The sequence below is a fragment of the Pinus tabuliformis genome, chromosome J (assembly GCF_031772625.1).
Source record: "Pinus tabuliformis cultivar Carrire ecotype Pingquan chromosome J, CPIR1, whole genome shotgun sequence".
Lineage (NCBI taxonomy): Eukaryota > Viridiplantae > Streptophyta > Pinopsida > Pinales > Pinaceae > Pinus > Pinus tabuliformis.
In genome coordinates this window covers 1292316934-1292336447 of record NC_142295.1, presented here as the reverse complement: position 1 = coordinate 1292336447, position 19514 = coordinate 1292316934, and positions in this window count along the sequence as shown.

The following is a 19514-nucleotide window of genomic DNA, read 5'->3' as shown; positions in this document are numbered from 1 at the left end:
AATTCAGAACATGCATCTGATTCGAAAGCTTTTAGCATGGCCACTAGTGACTGCTTGGCTCAACACTCACTTATGTTGTGAGTGGGGCTCTTATGGAACTCACACCATTTCCCTGTTTCCTTAATCGTTGTCTTTGTGGTGTTGTTATTTTCTTCCAGCTTCGAGGACTTGTCTTGGGTCACCTCACCTTGGCTTTTTCTTTTGTTGTGCAGTTTGGGGATGCCTTTCCTTTGCTTCAGATTCGTAGATCCAAAGTATCGCTTCTTCTATTTAAATTTCTACTTGATCTTGATAACATACTGATAGGCGATGCTAAGAGAGTAGATCTCTAGGAACTCCATCTCATCATGGATGTACTTGTGTAGACAGAAGCGGTACTTGAGTACCAAATTCTGCTCAAAATCCCTGATACCCAACTCTGTGTGAAGGGTATGAAAACTATTTGTGAACTCTGGCACGTCTTGGTCCCTTCCTTGCCGTAGCATGGTCCACTTTATGTATTTATCTGCATAGCTCCCGATAAGGTAATATTGCTCCTTGATGGAATCTTAGAAAGAATTCCAAGTGGGTGCGGCTGAAAACAGTGAGGATTCCCTCTTGTTCTTCTGTTCACACTATGTTTCCCACTAATCCTTGACATGGGGGCGACTTTGAGGAATCCAAAAGTGATCTTTTCCCGATTGGAAAAGTCATGAATTGGAAAATATCCTTCCAACATATTTAACCATATATCTACGACATTTGCACCTATTTGACCTTCAAATATGGGAATGTCAAAGTTGACTTATACCTTAAAGGGAGTTGCGCCTCAAGATTGGTTGCTGGATGAAGATGCGTCACCTGTGGGTAGCCGCTGAAGGATTTGGGAAAAGTTATCCATCATTGCATTCCTCTGTCATTTGAGGGATTCCTTGAGCAACATTTTGAAATGATCTCTTGCTCCCTCTTCTTTATTTTCTTCCACCATGAGAGGTTGTCAATGTTTGCGAGGCTGGTCTTGCAAAGGTTCAAACAATTCAAGCCCTAACTCCTTATACCCTGACCTCATTGGGGACATGCAAAGAAAAACGAAGAAAGCACAAACCGCTCTGATACCACTAATCCAAACTTATACATGAACGCAACAAAATATAGATACAAACGCAAACATCGAGATGCAACATTATTAAAACTTTATTTCATTAATATCAAAGAACTGAAATATGCTTACATACATAATGGAAATAAACTAGCTCAGGCAATGATAGCTTATCTCTGAGAAGAGATGTGGTGGCTACATACCTCTGAACTATGTTAGAATGAGGCTCAATGGAATTTTTATCATTGAGAAACAATGAGAAACCCTAAACATCCAAAAACCTAACCCTAGGAGATGAAGTGCCAAAAAATTGTGGGCCTCGTTGGGGTAAGTTGGAACGTCAACTTCCTGGGTTCATAAATTTGGCATATGATCTCTGTTTGGCTATCATAATACCTCATTTCAAATATGTCGAAGAGGAGGCTGAAAATAAATAATTGAATTAGTTTATCACTTTTCCAGTCAATTCGTTTTCGCTAAAAACATCCTTTAGTCCCTCAAAATGGCTCCGGAAGTTTGGGACCCGAAAAACTGCCAAAAATAGTAAGTTCTGCTATAATTAAGGAAACTGAAAAGAAAAAATGGTGGGGGTCCAAGTGGAATAGATGGGTGGCCACCAATATCCACCTGGATCAAAAACCCGCTCAAAAATATTTGAATTTGAAAACACGCTGAAAAATATTCAAATTTAAAGTTTGAGCTTGTAAACGAGTGTTCCCATGTTTTATTTGAACGACATCAACCACATTTCAAGCATTTGGATGTTGGTTTGTAAAGGGAAATGATGCAGTGTTGAAATTGGAGCGAGACACCAACATAGATTTGACAACCATTCAGAGCCTACGCCTTTGGTATTTCGTACGCTGCCATCTCTAATTACACAGTTGTGTGGACTGCCAACAAAGATACTCTTGTAGATGGAAACTCCTCTCTGACTCTCACCCAAAATGGAAACATGGTTCTGGCTACTACAGTTGGAACCGTGGCCTGGGCCACAAATACCAATAGCAGAGGAGTAGAGAAGGTCGTGTTGCAAGAAAATGAAACTTTGGTACTCTTGGCATCCAACGACGAACATGTTTGGCAAAGATATTTGTATCCAATAGATACGTTTCTGCCTATGCAACGATTTAGAAATGATATTTCTTTGATATCTATTAGAAATGAGAATATCCAGGCTTCGACCAAGGTAGGAAAACTATTGATTAGATATTGTCCCTCGTATCCAAGGACTTTTTAAAGCTCACCCTTTTGCTGGGATTTCGAGAGAGTGCAAAAACTATGAAATGGTTATTGCAGCAAGAAAAGCCTGTCACGGTTGTAATAATTGGAAGACATATTGCATCTAATGGTAATGCATGAAACCCAACAGCACATGTGCATGCTCCTTCATTCCCTGCTACACAATTTTCGCAGAACCCACAAGGGGTCAGACCAATGAATTTTACAGCAACAGGTGGACTAGGGGTAGGCATGACTCCCACACCCAGACCCACAGGAGGAGTCAGAGGAGGTCGTGCTACATGGTATTCATCAAATATTTATACACCCACACTCACACCAAGTAGACCTACATGCACACCTGTTAAGAGCAACATAATGCCTATGAAAACGCATCGTTCAAATCTACCAATTCCTAATACCCAGTTTAATGGATTTCTTGGTCCTCAATCCCACATGAATGGATATGGACAAGTTTAGAGGGATTACTTGTCAAATAATGGTATGTTTAATTTTGCAATAGTAATTCAGCCAATGCCCCATTCTCAATCCTGAATTAACACATTCCACCAAAAATCATAACAAGCAAGTCTAGAGAATAATCAAGTTCACACCAAAGTGGGTAGAAAGAGACAAGTCATGTGTAAAGAATAAAAGAAACAACCTGCATGGAGTGGAAATATTGTTGGGCCTGAAGTGAGAGCGAGAGTGGGAGCATCTACCCCAATGCAGTATTCAATAAATAACCATCATAATGGAAACACTGCTACTGTTGATTATGGTGATACATGAATTAGAATGGATTAACTACTGACACCCCCACAGATAAATCAATTGGTTTCCTAGGGCACTACTTTTCTTCCTAAGGTTGGAGGAAATTAGAAGGCACAAAACCATCTCGGGCCTTACAACTGCCTATTCAAAATGGCGATATAGCTCCAGATACTGCAAATAAGATGAGCTCATGGACTCATAATCCTAATCATGCTTAGAATATAATTGGGTAAGAGAAAACTTCCACATGGTTGCAATTGATGAGGAATCAAACATTGGAGACAAATGGTGCAGGAGTGCAGAGCAACCCTCAGATCGAGTTAAATGGTGCATGGCCACTTACTGGGTTTAACGAAACCCATCATCAAGAAGTTGATAATCCACTTCAACAAAATGGGGTACCTATGAACAAGGCGATCAATATTGAAATCGAAACTCAAAAAAGTAGGAGCAGGAGGGCTCTACTTTTCTTCATGAGGTTAGAGGAATGTACGAGGCACAAAACCACTCTCGTGCTTCATAATTCCTGTCCAAAATAACGGTACAACTACAAATAATGAAAATCAAATGACCTCATGGACTCTTAATGATTATAATCCTACTCAAGCTATAAGTAATAACAAGCTCCCTCTGATCACAATTCTATGGAAAGAATAATGGGGGTCATGATCCAAACCAGCTAGTCCACAACTACTACAATGGAGACCAACCAATGGCAATTTAGTTTCCCATGTTAGGGATGCCATTGAATATGGAGAATCAAATGTTGGAGACAAATGGTGCAGGAGTAATGGTAAGAGCTAGTAAAATGGAGGGCAACCACTTATTGGGTTTAACGAAACCCATCTTCGTCAACAATATGATAACACATTTCAACAAAGCGCAATACCCATGAATGAGGTTGTTAATGCTGAAATTGAAGCTCAAAAAGAAAGCATCAAGGTCGTAATAAGTATTTTAATGTTGAAATTAAAAGGGAAGAGAGAAGAAACAAGAAGTTAAGAGTGAAATGGGAGGTTACAAAGAAGGGGAAAGGAATGAGGGATTTGAGAAGCATAATTTACAAATGAAGAGGTTGGTGATACAAATAATGTTAAGCTGGAGGCAGTGTATATAAAAGATATAGAAGGGAGAGAGTGGAGTGCTGAGCCGCTTGATGGGGCAGTTTTCTCGTGACCTTAAATTTGATTTTGACCAAAATTTTGTGCTCACCACCTTTTCTAATTTCAATTTATGCAATGCATTTTTTAATGTAATGCACGTCGAAGGAATTTAACGACTACAATAGCCCATATCTATTTTTGGAATAAAAAGGTATGTGAATTTGTTGTTTTCATTTTCAATTATCGAAGTTTTATGTTTAAAATGTCATAACTTCTAAGAATATTACCAATATCATAATTTTGAAGACTATATTATTAAAACTTAATGTAGGTGATTAGATTTTATATACATTTTGGTTTTTTAATTAGAAAAATATAATTGAATTTGAGTTGGGTTCATTAATATTAAATAGTTTAATATAGAATTATTAATAAAATAATTTCAAACTTTTTCATATACTTGAATCTTTGGAGTCTTAAAGTTTACTATTACGAAGGTTGTTTTCGCCTGTTTGACTCGAATTTACAAAATATTTGCTTCCTCAATATTTGGGCTTGAAAACCACTCTAGTTAATTAGGTGCTCTAGTTTTCTTAGAGGTAGCTAATTCATTTTTAATTGACATTGTTAGCGGTAGTTAATTTACTTTTAATTGACATTGTTAATATTGATTTGTGAGAACTTATTTTGCAATGATGAAACCATATGAAGATGGATAGAAAAATGTCATATTAACCATCCACAGGACATCAAAATAACATTAAATTTGTTAGAGCCAACGGTACGCAGCAAAATAAAAGACATACACAGCAAATAAACACATCATAAATGCCACAGAGTTTTAACGTGGTTCACCCAACCAATCTAGGCTACGTCCACCAAACATAGGCATCGGCAATTTTTATTATCAAACAAGAGATTACAAGATAATCAAGTTCCTCACAAACTCTCACTCACACCCAACCCAATCCGTATGGACACCTGTTTTATAGCTAAGAGAATCTAACTGCCTCATAAATCCTCTTACAACAAATATAGGGTGCATTAACTCTCTCCCAACAAAATAGAGCTAATATAGTAACACAATCCGATTGTTGTCACCCACTGAGATTTTTTCCTATTTTATTAAAACCGAAAATCTCAACAATCTCCACCTTAACAAAAATTAGCCTGATACCCTGTTTCTTTGTTATTTATTTTTTCTGCAAGCCAAGAGAAGCCAAAAACTAACACAGCTTCTCTAACAAAACTAGTTTCATGAACATGTCTGCACAGTTTTCCTTTGTATGCACTTTTTCAAGAGAGACTCCCCTTTCAGTGATAACCTGTCTTACAAAATGGTACTTTATTGGAATATGCTTTGATTTACTATGATAGGCCAGATTCTTTGCCAAATGTATTGCACTTTGACTATCACAAAGTAACTTGATGTTGTCCTGTAACCTACCAAACTCACCAAGCAAGCCTTTAAGCCAAATTGCTTCTTTGCAAGCATGAGAAGCAGCAACGTATTCTACTTCAGTAGTTGACAAAGCAACAATGTTTTGTAGCTTTGACATCCAGCTAATAGCTCCACTTGCAAGAGTAAAGACATACCCTGAAGTTGATCTTCTCTTATCCAAATCACTTGCAAAATCGGAATCAACATACCCGCAAACAAATTCACTACTCTTATTGTAAGTAATACAATAACTACTTGTGCCTCTCAAATACCGAAGCACCCATTTCACTGCTGACCAGTGTTCTTTAACCAGATTTGCCATATACCTGCTGACAACCCCAACTGCATGTGAAATATCTGGTCGAGTACAAACCATCGCATACATCAAACATCCTACTACATTAGCATATGGAATTCGAGACATATAATCCTTTTCTTCATCTGTATTAGGACATAAACTGGAATAAAGTTTAAAATGGGAAGCTAAAGGGACTAACACTGGCTTCACATTGTTCATACCAAACCTCAAAAGTATTTTCTCAATATACTTCTGTTGTGATAGCCACAGCTTACCATTGCTCCTGTCTCTGAAAATCTCCATGCCCAAAATCTGTCTTGCTGCTCCTAGATCTTTCATATCAATGTCCTTGCCATCTGAGTCTTTAACTTGTTGATTTCTTCAACATATAACACTAAGATAATGAACATGCCATTACTTAATTGCTTAAAGTAAACACAATGATCATATTCACTTATATATTTTTGACTCAACATGAAAGAATCAAATTTCTTGTACCATTGTCAAGGTGACTGCTTCAGACCATACAATGATTTCTTGAGCCTGCAGACAAATTTCTTATTGCGATGCTGAACAAACCCTTCCGGTTGTTCCATATAAATTTCCTCATCTAAATCTCCATGTAAAAATGCAGTCTTAACATCTAGTTGCTGTAATTCTAAATCAAGCAAAGCAACTAACACTAACACAATTCTAATTGAAACTATTTTAACAACTGGTGAAAATATCTCATGAAAGTCAATGCCTGCTTTCTGAGAAAACCCTTTTGCAACCAGCCTCGCTTTGTATCTGTCCTCCGTATCATTGACACCCCGTTTCACCTTGAAAACCCATTTACATCCCACAGTTTTCCTGCCTTTGGGAAGTTCAACCAGATCCCATGTGCCATTCTTACCTAAGGCCATCATTTCGTCCTTCATAGCTGCTTTCCATTTGTCACTTTTCGAACCTTCTATAGCTTCCTGATAGCACAAAGGTTCATCGTCATTAGCGGTAAATGCAACTGAAGTAACATAATCATCATACCTTTTCGGAGGGCATTTGATTCTTGTAGACCTCCTTAAGGATGGTTCTGGTGCTTCCCCAATTGGCTGACTACCATCTGTAGAAACTTCTTCATGATCACCATCTGAGACCTGTTCATGACCTACATCTGAACCCTGTTCATAATCTGATTTTGAAACCTGTTCATGACTAGAATATGAACTATGGTCATCATGACTATCATTAGAAGTGCTGTCAAATTGAATGTGCTGAAAATCAGATACATCATCCTGTTTCAATTTATTATCTTCATCTAACTGTACAAGAGAGGATTCATCAAACTTTACATCTCTGTTGATGATGATTTTGCGGGTAGTAGGATCCCACAATCTAAATCCCTTTGTTCCATCACCATACCCAACAAACCTTTTTGATTTCGGATCTAATTTAGTTCGCTGATGTTTAGGCACTAGAGCATATGCATCACAACCAAACACTCTGAGTTTAGAATAATCACAAGGGTGACCTTTCCATACCTCTTGAGGAATCTTGCAACCTATCGCAGTCGATGGTGACCGATTTATTACATAACAAGCTGTAGCCACCGCTTCTGTCCACAACTCCTTCTGTAAACCAGCGTTACTCAGCATACTCCTTGCTCTCTCCAAAAGAGTCCTATTCATGCGTTCAACAACTCCATTTTGCTGAGGAGTATAAACAGTAGTCTTATGTCTCTCGATCCCTGCATCCTTGCAATAGTTTTCAAACTCCTTGGAGGTAAACTCTCCACCATTGTCAGTTCTTAAACATTTTATAGTTCTACCAGTGATGTTTTCTACCAATTCTCTAAACTGCTTGAAAACTGTAAAAACATCAGACTTCCTTTTCAACATGTAGACCCACACTTTCCTAGAAAAGTCATCAATAAACGATACAAAATACGATGAGCCACCATACGAGGTTGTAGGTGCTAGACCCCAAACATCTGAATGGATATAATCAAGTATTCCTTTACTAGTATGTTTGCCTGTTTTAAACTTTTTCTTACTTTGTTTGCCAAACAGAAAATGTTTACAGAAATCTAACTTTCCAAACCTTAGATTAGGAAGTAACTTGCAATCAGCCAAAATCTTTAACCCTCTTTCGCTCATATGGCCCAACCTTTGATGCCATAGGCGAATGGAACTACTGTCATGTTCAGACACGGTAGATACATGAACTGACCCTGTTCTTCCTTCTAACTGAAACAGATTTCCTACTTTCTTAGCTTTCATTACTAGTAAAATATCTTTGTAAATTTTCATTACTCCACCTTGAATTACAGTTTTATATCCATTTGTGTCAAGTGCTCCCAGTGAAATTAGATTTTTCCTTAAATCTGTTACATGTCTTACATCAGTTAACATTTTGGTTGTCCCATCAAACATTTGCAGCTGTATACTCCCTATTCCCACAATATTAGATGTGACATCATTACCCATGTACACGACTCCATCATTAACTGATCTATACATCTTAAACCATTCTCTATGAATACACATGTGGTTTGATGCACCGGAATCTAACAACCAATGTTGATCATGATTTGACAAATTAACTGATAAGACTTCGTCGCTCATACCTGAACCAGATGCCGAACCTGTATCAGTCGTGTTTGCTTCCTTCTTCTCTGTCGATGAAGCTTCTTTAGAAGTTTGTTGTCACTTCCAACAATCCTTCTTCAAGTGCCCCGATTTGCCACAAAACCAGCACTTTACTTTACTCTTCTTTCCTTTCGACTTTGAACGCGAATCGCTGTGCTTACTAGAGCGTCTTTCTCTAGAACGACCTCTAGCCATCATTGCCTCTGATGTAGAGGTGTCAGCATTCGACCGCTTCGTGGTCTCCTTGGACAACAAAGCTCCGACGACATCATCAAATTCAATGGTTTCGGATGAACTAAGACTTATAGAAGTAACAAAATGATCCCATGACTTGGGCAACGAGCACAATAAAGTTATGGCTTTATCCTTGGATTCAAATTTTACTTTTATGCTTTCTAATTGCACCAGTAGAGTATTAAAACATTCAAATGATCAGTAATCGAAGTACCTTCCTTCATTCGCAAACTGTATAGCTGCCGCTTTAGGAGAATCTGGTTTGTCAGGGATTTTGTCATATACAGCTTCTCCAACTTCATCCACAAACCAGCAACAGTTTTCTCTGACACGATGTTAAACAAAACATCATTAGCCAAACACAGTCAAATACCGCTCAAGGCTCTTCCATCCAATTCATTCCATTCATCATCTGTCATGGGGTAAGGCAGTTTGGATCTTCCCGACAGCGCCTTTGCCACGCCTTGTTGTACCAGGAGATCATGCATCTTTACCTTCTAGATCAAGAAGTTGTTTTTGCCATTAAACTTCTCGATTTCAAATCGGGCACTCTGAGTTTTCGCCATGTCGTTTAAAACAAACAATCTCCAACTCCAACTTTTAAATAAAATAAGTTAATATATAACAAACGCCTATGCCTTATTTTACATTGCCTTTGCTTTTTATAAAAAAACCTTCTGCTGTGGAAATTACAATAAAAAACTAGAAAACAATTGCAATTTTTACCAACGCAATTTTTTACCAATTTTTGGCGCGTTGGCGCTCTTCTACCAGCCGACAATCCACGCTGGAGAGAAAAACGCTTAGAGTGGCAAAATTGGTGCGTCTATCCCCTTCGGATCCGCGCTAATCAGGATTTGGGCGCACTGGCGCATTTAACAAGGTCGTATCTGCGCTAATCTGATTATTGGCGCGCCTGTTTTACCGTATGCCGCGCCAATCGCAAACAAAAAACTCAGAACAAAAAAAAAAAATGCTACCGCCACTCATTAGTTTTTCTGCGTGTTCTGGCAATCAACACGCACCCTCCGCAGCAGTTGTATGTCACATGGAGTGTATTGGACATACGCAGTCACTTATGGTAGTGGACATACGCCGTCACTTATGGTATTGGACATACGCCGTTATGGTGTAATCCCAACTACCAGCCCAACGCCAAATTAAACTTTAACGCGGATGAAAACCCTAGCAGTACGCGTTGGTTAACTGAGAATATCGTTGATCTGCCATGTTCAGATTTCTGTAGGCTGCGCAGTTTTATTATGTGTTTGTTTGGTTGGGAGCGCCGTTCAGCCAGCCACACAAACACATAGAGACAGCCACCATTGCCTGATCCAACGCACCAGGCACCACCGAACAGCACACAGGACGTTCAATCCACAGTACCTCCAGCAGACTTTGGGCCCGTCACTCCTCCGCTGCGCGCTCCTCCAACTTGCTCTGATACCACTTGTTAGAGCCAACGGTGCGCAACAAAATAAAAGACATACACAGCAAATAAACACATCATAAATGACACAGAGGTTTAACGTGGTTCACCCAACCAATCTGGGCTACATCCACCAAACATAGGCATCGACAATTTTTATTATCAAATAGGAGATTACAAGATAATCAAGTTCCTCACAAACTCTCACTCACACCCAACCCAATCCGTATGGACACCTGTTTTATAGCTAAGAGAATCTAACTGCCTCATAAATCCTCTTACAACAAATATAGGGTGCATTAACTCTCTCCCAACAAAATAGAGCTAATATAGCAACACAATCTGATTGTTGTCACCTACTAAGATTTTTGCCTATTTTATTAAAACCGAAAATCTCAACAAAATTTTGGGAAACATGTTCGATCAATTTTTTTTTGAACAATAAGACAATATTTAGAAGCATATTTTTTCACTTTGAATGAATAGTGCATGCAACGCAAATAAACTATGAATTAGATATTAGTCAAAGGTGTTATTCTCTAGCGTATTCGACAACGCCAAACACCATCATTGGTCCCTAAAACTATTGCATAAACATACATTGTTTCCATTATTTAGCACAAATTGATTTATTTCAGCTAAAAACTGAGTTATTTTTATCTAATATTCTTCCATTTTACCTTAAATACAAAGAATTTTCACTCGTAAATGAAATCCTGTTTTGTGTACTCAATCTATCTTAAATAAATTTGTGGATATTTGGATAAATTTTTTCTAATGTTAAATGATTTATAACAATATAATGATTTGAAGTATGGAATTGAATCTTTACGGTTATGATAAAGCACTGAAGAGAAAACAACATGGAAGTCACATGTGTCATGGATAATGGTAAATAGTAGAGGAACTGACATTAAGGGAGAGTATATAGATTATTAATTTTAATTATAGTGCCAAATGTCAGCATAAAATTTTATGTTAGTGTTTTTAATTAAGTGACTTTTGGTGCCAAATGCTAATAAATAGGAAATGTAAATAAAGATATAAAATAGAGGGCATTAAAACATTCTCTCAATCCTAGGAAGGCCACAATCAACACTAGAATAGAGCCAAAATCGAATTAGCTAATCAATTTCCAACGATTAGCTAATCTATGGATTGCCAAACCTTGTGGATGAGGCATAGTTTTGGAGATTGAATTTTGTTGATAAGGAGGTCGAGTTCAAGGACCATTTGTTGAGGTATGTTCTAATGCTACGAAGGCCATGTTTAGGAAGTCAAGTGCCTGTGTGAAGGACATATAAGTAGCTGCCATAAGGGTAAACTTTCTTTGACTAATATTAAATTTTGTACATGCTTCGGTGTTGATAAATCATGGATTTGGTGCCTCCTTTCAGCTGGTGTTGATAAATCAAGGATTTGGTGCTTCCTTTTAGTTGGTGCTAATAAACCAAGGAGTTGGTGCTTGCTTTCACTTGGTGTTGATTAATTTGAATGTACTCTTTATATATATAAAGAAAAGAATTGCATGGTTTTGACATAAAAAAACTATGTGTTCTTTATATTTATATGCTTTGATTTATACTTGTGGATGCATTTACAAGTTTTTGAAGTTAAGAATTGTTAATACTTATTCACCCCTCTCTTAGTATTGTTGAATATTCCAAACATTGGAATCAAAGTGGGTTCCTTCAGAAACAATTTGACCACTGAAGTTAGATCTCAGTGAGACTCATGGACAAGCAAGAAAAATACACCAAACATGGCCTACCTTTATTTTGTGGATACAATTATTCCTTTTGGAGCAAAAGGATGATATTGTTCTTACAAGCACGAGTTGATGTTTGGAAAACTATTATAAAAGAATACAAGGTACCAACATTTGCTCCAACATTTAGTTGGAAGAATACTCTATGAAAGTAATTCAAAGGCTATGTATGAAATTTTAAGAGGGTTTATAGGAACATGTAACAACCGTGGTGAACATTCCATGTAATATAAGATAAAATTAATAACCACGGTTCATGGGACACTTATTCCAAGCTAAATGTTGGGCAAGACATCTTGGGGGGTGTTCATTTGGTTTATTATGGCTAAGGAAATTGGCAAAAGCAATGGCTAAGGCTTTGGAAAGGAAAAATGACATTTTTTGGCACATTTATTTATGAAAACAATGGACATTAGGAGAAAATGGAAGTGAAAGGTCACAGTTGCATGTGAGGAGGAAATTGAAGGAAAATAATGGAAAATGAAGAAAATAGAGGCCTCATTAATAAAAAGGCTTCTAAGGATTAGTTAGGAACCTTTTGTCAGTTCAATTTTGGAGTTCTCTCATTATTCTCTCTCTCTCTCTCTCTCTCACTCTTGGAGCACTTGGACATTGGATCAAGAAAGGCAAAGAAGGCAAGAGGAAGTGAATATCAAGAAACCAAAAGCAGGATCAAGTAGCTACAACAGGATTCTTTGTAGGTATTGCTTTGAATGTGTGATTTCCTTGCTAGGTTTGGCATTCATGGTATTGCATGTGGTTCTTTTGCTGTTATGGCATGGGATTTCCCAGGTGTGATAGTGTTTTAAGCTTAGCTTTGCCATTTCTTGATAGCCTTGATGAGATGGCTTCTCATACTTCGATTGAGCTAGATTGAAAGATGGATTCGAAGATGAGTGAGGTGGATCTCCAAAATGAAAAACATATGGCCTAGTGGTCCCTGAACCAGATTGTGGATCATGGTAAATCCACTAGCCTAGTAACCCCTAAGCCAGACCGTGGGTTAGAGTAAAGCTAGGATTGTGTGCCTCGATGGGCTTAGGAATCCTTGCCGATGAATGGTAGGATATATGATGAAGCCAAGAGGTGGATTGCTCTTTGTTTGGCCTAGTAGTCGCAAGATGGGATGTACAGTAAAGCCTAAATAGTGGGTCTCGGTGTAGGGCCTAGTGATCCCTGGACCAGACTATGGATTACGATAAAGATTGAGAGGCTAGGAGGCACTCAAATTCCTCACAGTGTAGGTGGAGAACTCCAGTAGCATCCATGCTTGTTTGGTTCTTTTTGGCTGGTTATGAGTCCCACATTCATGCTTGGAATATGGCACGGGGGTCATTGGCTGAAGAGACATTTGGTTGAGCTAATCTATGGTCGGGTGGAAAATGGTAGCCCCATCCCTAGTTGGTTTCTATATTCATTAATGAGAAATTAATCCCTTTGGTTTTTATGTGTAAATTTACTGGTTTATATGAGGATTCTATGGTTGACGTATTTATGGCATTTTTGTTGTTATTATGTTGGTTATGTATTTGTTTTATGACAACAACTATGTATGTCTCTCATCATGTTTTACTTGTAAATGAATGGACAATGTATCCATGACCTAATAGATGATAATGTAGCAAATGACATGAGGGAACAATGGTTCTTAGTGATTCTCAGGTAAGTACGAGATCCATATGTTTAAATATGTTGTTTACACCTGTAGGTTACAAGTTTGCAATATGTTTGATGAAATGTCTGTCATGGCTAGTAGGGGTCTGGTTAAGAGATTGTTTAACTAATTTCTTTTGCATCATTATTTCCCTGTTATTTCACTTCTTTGAATATGGCATTCCATTTTGGGCAGTGAAATGGGCTCTAGGCTTGAAAAATTGGCTCAAATCCTAGGGACGCTGGCAAAGAACTGGATGAAATGGTCCCTAAACGCTAGCTTGTAGGGTTGTGAGAGCGTCTAGAGGTCCTTGGACACTAGCATGCCCATAGCATGAGAATGTTCAGAGGTCAAGTGATAAAAAAGATTTAGCGGGACCCAAGGGCAAGCTGCTTGAAGTGTTGGCATGGTTCTCAGGGGCCCTGTAGCTAATGTGGAAGTTTTGTATGTTGTGTTTCCATCGATTCCATTTCCTTAAGGTCACAAAGGAGGTTGAATCCAATCACAATAGCCTCTCATCACATGTTTACCCCAGTTGGTTAGTTACTTGGGTAGATGTGGGAGGAGGGTGTTTTAGAGTGGTATCAGAGCATGGTTCACCCCTTGGACTGGATGGGATGTGTGTTGGTCATGCGTGCATGTCGGTTGCATGTGTGTCTCTTACACTTTCATTCCATGTGCTTGTTGCATTTGCATAATGTTGACCATGGTTGTAGTGATGTCGTCATGAGGAACTTGATTTTGTTATTGTGGAGTGCATCGTCGTGAGTGTATGATGGGTTACATGTCATTATATGTCGCTTACATGTATCATTTCGTATGCTTGGTTACATTGTTGTATGCTTAGTTGCATGTATCATTCTTGTAGGTTTGGTTACAAGTATTGTTCTCTTATACTTTATTGCATGCATTTATGCGTGTGTGTGGTGGACTACACATTACTTATGCATGTCGATGTTTGCATGTGGCCATGTGTACAATGGCGTAATGGTTGTTGTCATGCATGGTATGTGTAATTGATATGGTGATGCACTGATGATTGGATTCTAGCTAGAATGATGTTTACGTGTTAATTCACTTATTTGTATATGTTTATATGTTGTTATGATTATGTTATACATGTATCACACTGATTTGGATGATCTTGCAGATGAGGTATCCTCCCCAAATTATACTAAGGTATGTTGGTTTATTACAATTTGGTTTATCTGACATAGTATACCTTGCAAGAAAGAGATTAAATGGCTAAAAAGATGGTAGACTACAAATACTCTCCCTTTGACTCAGATGAGAAACATGGTGGGAACTCTTTTGATTTGGAAGACACATTGATAAGCTTGAAGGAAGAGATAAGGAGTGGTAAGGTAGAAAATGAAATGATGATACAGGCACAAGAGAAACAATCATAGGTTAATGCAATAATCCTTCAAAGTTTGTCAGAACTGAAGCGACAAGGGCCACTTCGAATCATCCAAGGGCAGGAGGACATAACTAATGGCGCATATGGTAGTAGGTATCCTAGTAGACATAGGTTGGATAGAGCTGACATGATGAGAGATGTGAGGTTGTTGGACACTCTAGATAGGAGGGGTGATGAATACATGTACTATTCTACTTTTGGTTCTAACATACATCATGATCATCATCATTATCATCCTTATAGGAGGAGTGATAGGGGATACTTTCCATATGAATTTAAGAAAGCAAATCCACCTACTTTTGATGGAGATGTGAAGAAGCCAGAAGAAGCAAAGGCTTGGAGACTAGGGATGAAAATATTCTTTGAGTTCCATGAGTACACATAAAAAATGAAGGCCATAATCGTTATCTTCAGCTTGAAAGGTAAAAAAAACATTTGGTGGGAAGACATGAAGTAGGTGAGAGACCTCAGGACGAATGAATTGAGTTGGCATGAGTTCAAGAGGCTTTTCAAGAAGAAATACTTGTCAAAAAGGTACTCTAATAGTAAGGCCAAATAATTCTATGAGCTCAAGATAGGGTCAATGACAGATGAAGAGTACACGGCCATGTTTCTGGAGCTATTAAGGTATGTACCTATATTACAGATGAGAGGCTAAATTTCAGCGATTTGTCAGATGTTTTCCATTAGCATTTAAAGATCAGATTGAGTATGATGAGCCTCGGTCACTTGAGGAAGTCATTTGAAAATTGAAGCATTACTATGAACAGTCAAAGCGTAAGAATGAATCTCAGCAAGGATGGAAAGGGAAAGACAAAGGTAAATGTAAATGGTAGCCTATGAGAGAAAGGCCTCAAAATTAAGAGGAGAAAGAAAATGTGGCACCTCAAAAGACGTTTAATGCGGCTAGAGAGGGACATGGATCATAACAACAGAATAAAGACAATGGTACTGGACAATTGGAGTGATGGACATTTGGCGAGGAATACCTTAGGAGAGATTTTCCATAGAACCAGAGTGGTAAGCTTAAGACATACAATGCACAGGAGGCACAGATTGTTGGCGATTTTGGGAAGAGCATTCCTCGTATTTATGTAGCCATGGACAAGAGACAGGCAAAGCACCAGGCATCTATCATTGAGATAGATGGTAAGCTTTGTGATCAAGTTATTTCTATTTTTATTGACCCCGAATCTAATTATAGCTATGTTAGTCCTAAATTGGTGGATAAGTGTGGTTTGAGTAAGGAGTTGCATGCATAATCTTGTTAGTTCAATTGGATACATGTACAAAGAAGCAAGTCCATCGTTGGGTAAGATCTTGTGCATTTGATTTGAATGGTATGCCTACTGCAACACATTTGAATATATTACCATTGGGGTCATACATAATGTTGTTGGGCATGTATTGGTTGTATCTTCATGGGACCAAAGTGGATTGTTATGACAAATCCATTGAGTGTGTTGATGAAAATGGAGAACCAAGAGTGTTATAGACATATTTGGGCACTGCAACCCCAAACTCATATGTCCATAAACTAAGGGCTCCTTAAGTCCCTAAAAGTGTTGTTTCACACCCTAAAGGATCATGGTCAACTGATTACATCATTTCCCATAAGTTCCACCTGAAAAACTACTCAGAACTGGCCAAAACTAGACCATATGCTAACTACCTAATTGGCCAGGTGTGATGCATACTCAAATGGCCTTCTGTGGGGTGCGATAAGTGAGAATAGACAAATGGTAGAGATAGTTTTCAAGGTGGATGATCATGGAATCTTCCTGAAACTTCTCCTGTGACACTTACCTCTCTGAATTCGCCTAGGGATGAGTATGAGATCATGAAATCTCCAAGTGGAACCAAGAAATATTAGTGGAATGACACGAATAAAAAACCCAGAGCTGACTCACACCCTTGCAAGACATCTATAAATGGATCCCTCATCTAAGAGATCTAGAGGCTGGAATTTTGTATTTTGTAAGGAAGTGTTGTTGGTTTGTTGGTGGGAAGAGACATTGCATTGTTGGGTGATTCGTTTGTTCATGAGGTGAAGAGGGCTTCTACAACTGGGAGGATGATGCTGGATCAGACAGTTGGGTTGTAATCCTACCTTACATTACTATTAATAAAGTTCTTTGAGTTTTCCTCCATATGATCGTGTATTTGTGAATCTTATTGTTTATGAATGCAATTGTATGGTCAATGAGTTTCTGATTCCACATTGTTTATGATGTTTTAGATAGAGATGCTTTGATAGTTTGCTGTTACTTTGACTCTATAGGTACTCTTTGAAGCGAGACAAGTAGGAGAGGAGTGGCAAATTCTATCAAGGAAAGGAGAAATCAAGCTAGGATAAAAGCAGAAAATCCAGGTTGGTCCTCTTTTCTTCTCTTCCTTCTATCACACTTAAAGGAAGTCTTGAAAAGCTTTCATTGTTTGTTTCTAAGATAGATACCCGTCTTAGTGGGACTAGCAGTTCGAATCGACACTAGTTTTCCCTGAAACAAAATGGCGACTCCACTGGGGAATGAATAGTTTGTTTTGTTTATTTATTGTTTGCTTTATAAACTACAGACAGAGCCTGAAGTTAGCCAACTAGCCTTCGAAACGCCTTTGCTATGCAATTGCGAAGTAGATAAACATTGCTTCAGTCAATCTCTGGGTTGGTTTATGAACTGAACATCTGACTTACAAAGAATCCTAAGTGCCCTTGTGGTAGCTCAGAACCTCATCAGATCATACCCGTATGCTTTTCTTTTACTGTCCATCATTACTCAGCCTAAATCATTGAACTTAGCTGCAAGTTTTAAGAAAAAACCAAGCTCAGTCGCTCCCTGGCCCATCACACTGTTTGTAACTGTGCAACTTGGATGCATCATACCTCCCATGTGTTACGGGTGAGATGCATCCCTGTTTCCGTGTGTTGCAGGTGTGATGATTGAGTGAACTGTTTTTCTTCTCTGAAATTTGGTTTTTCTCCTTGTTTTCAGCTTTATTCAATAGTTTTTATGTTCATGATCAGTACCTTCTTGCTAAAACCATCTTCCTTCACATTATTTCAGCCTCCATCAGTTAGGAATTGTAAATGTTTTTGTGTATTTTTCAATCATTTACAATCTTCCTTTGTCGAAAGTAGCCTAATCAAACTGTCGTTTTTGATGCAAGTGTCGTAATTGTCAGTTTAAATCAAAAGAAGAGTGTCGTAAAGTCTTCCTCTTATAGATAGTTGATTGTACTTTTGTCATTGTACTTGATTTTGAAATTATTAGTATTTCAAGTGTCGAAAACGGTTTTCAATTCGAAATCAAAAAGTTTCGTCTTAGTCTTCCTTTCGTTTTGAAAAGAAAAATTGTTAGTATTTTTGCTTTGAAAGAAAATAGTTCAGATCTATACTTAGCTTTCCTTTTTGGCATTCACACATTAAGAGAGCAGAAAACAAATACATGCATGTGCATCTACATTTTGACTAGCGAAATTTGATTTAGGAAAAGTGAATTTAGTGTGTTCTCTATGCTTTCTGCTAAAAGAAAATCATAATCTTCTTTCCTTTGTAGCTAGGATTTTCATTGCTAAAAGAACATAAACGACTGTTTATCATTTTAGATTGCATATTTAGGAATTTCACATTTACATCACGCGGTGAACCTTGAAAGACAAACTTCTAAGCAAGATCAACTCTAAAATAAACCTCAATGAACATAAAAATGCTTTGGAACCTAACGCAACACATCTAGAAGTCTAGGCTAGAGACGTGTTCCGGCGTCGTAAAACCTGGTAACTATCATTTTCATCAAAGGTTGGGTGATTCCTCCTCTTTGATACGACAAGTGCCAGTACAGACTTGTGCTCCCCGTACCGTCGAGTATATATTGGGAGACCACAATAGGCTGATATCCTTTATCCTTAGGAAGTCGTGTCTGCCGCCCTATTGATCGTAATGCACTGAACACAACATTCGGGAAGATTGATTGCCATACATAAGTCCTTGGTAATTTCTCTATCATTTATCACCAAGGTGTATTTTGTAGTTTTACGATCGATTTGGTAAACCCTCTGTCTAGACTTCCAAAGCAGTCACTTTCGTTCCTTTTCGACTCCTTAAAAGAAAAGGTCCATCTAAGCACTTGTCACTTCAGGCTCATTAAAAATTGAAGGCGACTAGAGTCACCTTTAGCTTTTTCTCGACTCTTAAAAATTGAAAAAGAAAGTTGCGTCAAAGTGTCTTAAAATTTATTTTAATCGGAATAACATCCCTGTTCCTTCGTTGATCTGAGGTTGAGATAATGGAGTCTACCAATCAAGGAATCCCTCTTGGAGGGAATCCTAGTCCTTTCTCCTCTTGGGGAGATATTGGTTCTCCATATATGGCTACATTATCCCTTCTAGGAATCACAATTGGCCTGCCAGTATGGCTTTTCTCGACCTCTGTCTTTCGAAACACCGTAATTCCTCAACAATCTAATCAAC